Source organism: Tupaia chinensis, unplaced genomic scaffold (assembly GCF_000334495.1).
Source record: "Tupaia chinensis unplaced genomic scaffold, TupChi_1.0 Scaffold000069_1, whole genome shotgun sequence".
Classification (NCBI taxonomy): domain Eukaryota; kingdom Metazoa; phylum Chordata; class Mammalia; order Scandentia; family Tupaiidae; genus Tupaia; species Tupaia belangeri.
The window spans coordinates 1,045,828-1,050,857 of record NW_006159529.1 but is presented as its reverse complement, the minus strand read 5'-3'; positions in this window follow the sequence as shown (position 1 = coordinate 1,050,857).

Sequence of the window (5,030 nt, the reverse complement as noted above, 5' to 3'; positions counted from 1 at the left end):
CTGAGGTTCCCATCACTGCACCTGCCTTCACACTTTCCTGAGGAGGCTGGAGGGAGGGCACATGGAGCCATCAGGTGACTCCCAGCCTGTCCATCCTGCAGCCCAGAGAACAATAGAACAGGCAGCACCTTTGAGAAGGAACTCTAAGTAGTTACACACTAACCTGAGAGAAGGGTTCCCAAATATTTTCAATCCTGGACCACCTGGTTAGAAATGAGTGTCGGGGGGGTCGGGTGAAGTGGTGGTTAAGGGATGGCCATGCCACAATCCTCCTTCATTTTCCTCTCGGGATTTTGAGTGTGAATGCACACATGCTTGGCATGATTCTCAAGCCATTGGGTCCAGGACTCAAAATGTGGTTGGCCGTGTGGGAGTTCAGCTGCCTTAACCACAAAGTCACTTGCTAGCCCCTTAACTTACTGTGTTTTTTAAAGAATTATATATTTAATTTAATTTAATGTATTTATTATTATTTAGTTTGACCAGGGCGAGAGAGAGAGAATGAGAAAGCAACCACCAGGTCCGGAACTGCATTGGCCATGTGGGAGTCCAACAACTTAGCCACCATACCACCTGCCAGCACCTTAGCTTACTATTAATACTAAGCTGTAACATTTTACTTCATAAACTTTAGTTTTTCTTTTTTCTTATACTTTGAGTCTTTTGTGATGACATTTAGCTTAAAGCACATTGTACAGCTGCACAAAATATTCTCTTTCTTTACACCCATATACTATGAGCTTTAATCCTACTTTCATTTTTTTCTTTTTTTTTAACTTAAATTTTTTTTTTCCAAAGCTAAGACACAAATGCGCACTTGTACCTACACCAGGTCAGAATCATCGAGGTCTTCTGCCTCAATATCTTGTCCCACTGGGAGGGCTGTGACAAAGAAAAGACCACAAGATTAAATCAAGGAGAAGAGAAAATGAAGCTATCAAGAGGAGAGGTAAACGGGAGATCTACAAGGCTGCTGGCTTAACACGGTGTACTGTTTGACGATATGTTTTTAAAAAATATATTAACAAAAAAAAGTACATTGTAAAATACTGATGAAAAGTGTAATATAGTGAATACATAAACAGTCACTTATTGTCCTTATCAAATAGTATGCAATCTATGTAATTGTTCTATATTTTTATATGACTGGCAGCAAAGTAGGCTTTTCTATACTAGCATTGCACAAACATGCAAGTAATGCATTCATTGCCCAAGGATGCCTACGAGGTCACTAGTGATGGTATCCGTTCGCTCTGTTATAATCTCTGGGACCACTCGTGTGTATGTGGTCTGTCTTTGACCAAAGCAGCATCATGTGGCACATGACTGTATCAATATTTAGTCCTTATTTTCTTTCATGTAAAAGGACTTCAAATATTATTCCAAAGACCGTCCTGTGAGGATTCTCCTAGGTGAGGGTAAGTAAACTGTTGGAGAAAGCATGTTATACATGTTTCATTGAGCTTATCTAGGTTATCCCTGAGTGAGTTAGACACATCCAAACAAATCAATCTTTTCTTCTAAATCTGTTTTACGTTTTTCTCTATGCTCTTAACTATTGAAATAGCTCTTGAGAGCTACCAGATGAGTCAAAGGCACAAATTATTTTTCATTATCTCTCAGTGTGACTCTGATCCAATTGACAATCATCTGCCCCATTGTTATATCCTCAATAGGGTACTAACTAGAAAAAAAGAACTGTCATTAATGTGCAATCAAGTTCAATTTCGTGAGAGAACTTACGATGTGTCAACACTTACATGGTCTTTCTACACTCATAGCTTCGTAGGGTATCCTTGCCCTTTATGCAATGTTAATTAGGGTACATGTCAGGGTATGGCAGTGGCCAGGGAATCGCATTGCCCACTGAGAAATAGAATATTATTTCCAGTCATTTTTATGACTCGTGCAATTTTCTGCATATGTTATACATTTAAGAAACACTTTACACAACTAATTATCCAGGAAAGAATATTTTAGAAAAAATTCAATATAACTTTAAACTAAATTTAATTTCACCTCAATTATCCAAATGACTGCTTCTTCTGAAATCTTTACTTTATCCACATACGTGATACTCCCTAGAGAAAGTTGTAGCCACCATATAAAAGAAAAAATGTGATTGACTTCATTATCTGTGTTGTGTTGTGATTTTCATTTTGTAATATTAATTATCAGTTATTATAATTAAATCTTCAAAATATGTACTTCTTAAACTCAGACTTGGATATATACATAATTTCACAATTAAAATATCAAGTTATATGTTAAGTATGTGGTGTTAATCAGAGATGAGATTTACTAGTTTAGATGAGAAAATATTGAACTTCACCAGAAGAAATAAAATAGATTAAGCTAGTAATTTCCTCAAGGCCTTCCTTATAGAAACAGAAATAAAGCAGGAAAAGGAAGTCAGAATACAATAATAATAACAACATTTATGAAATGCCTACTATGTGCCAGGCCCTATTCTACATGCTTTTCCCGTCTCATTTATTTCTTACAGGAACCCAGTGAAGTAGATTCTAGAACACTCCATTTTGCAGATGAAAATACTTAAGCAACAAATCCAATATTACATTAGTACATAGTAGAGTTGGGATTAGCACACTGGAAATCTGTTTCTGAGCTCACATACTTCACCACAGAACTGTAGAAGGTTTAAACTCTTTAGACCAGGGTTTGCAAACTATGAGGCACAGGCCAAACCTGGCCTGCCACTATAAGCATGCAAGTTAGTAGTGGTATTAATAATTATAGAATTCGAAATGAAAATAATATTTTATGACATACTAAAAATTATCGAAAACTAAAATTTCAGTGCCCATAAATAAAGTTTTATTGGCATAAAGCCAAACTCATTTGTTTCTCTATTGTCTCTGGTTATTCTCATGTTACAACAGCCAAGTTGAGTATTATCAACAGATGGCTCATAAAGACTAAGATATTCACTCTCTGGCTCATTGCAGAAAATTTACCAACTCCTGCCATAGACCACAGGAGTGAAAGCAACTAGGAACAGAATTTCAGCAAATGCAAGAGAGGTTTGATTAAAAAATGGCCTCCGTGTGAATCACAAAAGGTTAACTGGCAATGGGGCCTCACCCTGAACCCCATGAAAATGATAGCATATTGAGAAAAAGCACAGCAAACACATGCAATTAAGTCAATAGCAATCAGAGACAAAGGAATGGATGTCCTAACTGCTCTTCTTCCTGGGAGGTGGGGTATGAAAAGGAGGTGGGAGGGATCTGAGCAACAGAAAAGGCTAAGATCAGGAAGAGCAGAACTTTGCCCCAGCATTCCAGATATATAACATACCTATTTCCCTCCATTGATTCAGGAAAAAATCAAGCTAGTGAATCCAAAGAGGACTAAGTCCCAGCTCTTCTACTTGTCATCAGTGCCCAGAAGGAACATTAGACAGGAGATCTGCAGAGCTCTCACAGGTCAGGGCTGGGTTAAGGGTAAGATGGTATAAATAGGCTTGGGTGAACAAGGGTGCGGACTGCCTGGTCATGCTGGGAAGAAGGCAGGGAGGCCCCTTTGTGTGTCACATGAAGCGTACACTCATGTGCCCTTGTGCACAGGAATAATACTTGCTGAAAAGTCATTTACCCTGTATGTGTTTTGCCTGAAAAGTAACCTTTCAAGGAATTGTGCTTTTTAACATTATTAAGATCACTTTTTAACCTCCTCAATAGAGATTACTTGAGGTTATTTCAATTCTGGAAAAGGTAAGATTCTAAAGATTTACTTATGTTTATTAGAAGCAGAGCTTCCCACTCTGGGCTGATACACTGGCTGCTGAGGCCTGTGAAGTATGTCAGTCAATGATCCAAACTCTGGAGATGCCAGTCCTTTTGTTCATAGGTTCTCATATACCTTCCCTAATAATTAAAGCCTGTGTGATGACTAAAGATATCCTCTATGGTACCATCTGTATATATAAAAATATGTCTTCCCAGAGTGGTTATCCAGGCCTGCTCCATGACCTGGGGATTAAAGGAACTGGATCCCACAAACCAGCTGTGGTTCAAATCCTGGTGGCTTCAAAACACTCCAGGTTCACATGCATGTGTGCACCAAATCTCAACAGGATGGAGAAATGTAAAAAGAGTAGTTGTTGTATGTCTATGTCTCTGTCTGTCTGGCGAGCACATGCGCCCTGTAGCGAAAACCTCTCCAAAAAAAAAAAGATATCCTCTAAGGTACCATGTGTATATATAAAAATATGTCTTCCCAGAGTGGTTATCCAGGCCTGCTCCATGACCTGGGGATTAAAGGAACTGGATCCCACAAACCAGCTGTGGTTCAAATCCTGGTGGCTTCAAAACACTCCAGGTTCACATGCATGTGTGCACCAAATCTCAACAGGATGGAGAAATGTAAAAAGAGTAGTTGTTGTATGACAATGTCCCATTATTGGGGTGCTTTCTCCCTTTCCTGCTCCCTTTCTCTCTGTCTTCTCTGGTAAGTGTATGCATCCTTTGGCCAAAAAAAAAGAAAAGAAAAAGAATAGATATCAGTTTGGACAGCATGGTAGGGTTTGGGTCTAAAAGTGAATGTCTTTATATTCAAGTTAGTAAGTTAGTCTTGATCAGGTTCTAAGACTTTTTGGAATAAATTTTGAAATACCAGAAGTTTCACTAAGGACATTCAGATGTCTGTGCAGGCAGGTGTCAGCATGGCTAGGAAATGCAGCTCAGCATTAGTTTGTAGAATCTCTGAGCAGCAGCTCAACAGCTTCCTGGGCATCCTGCAGGGAGGGATTGAAGTTTCAGTCCAAGTCCCTAACCCAGTGCATCATATCAGTGTTCCCCAAACATGTTTGTGCATCTGAACTGCCAAGGAAAAGTTCTTAGGACTATTCCTCAAGAATCTGACTCAGTAGATTGAAAGTGCATTCCAGGAATCCAAACTTTCATGAAGGGCCTCAGGATTTAGAGTCAAATTCAAATGAGACACTGATCTGTGTGTCTGATTTTTACAAGTACCTTGTTTGATTCTCTGCATAAAGTTATGTGTGG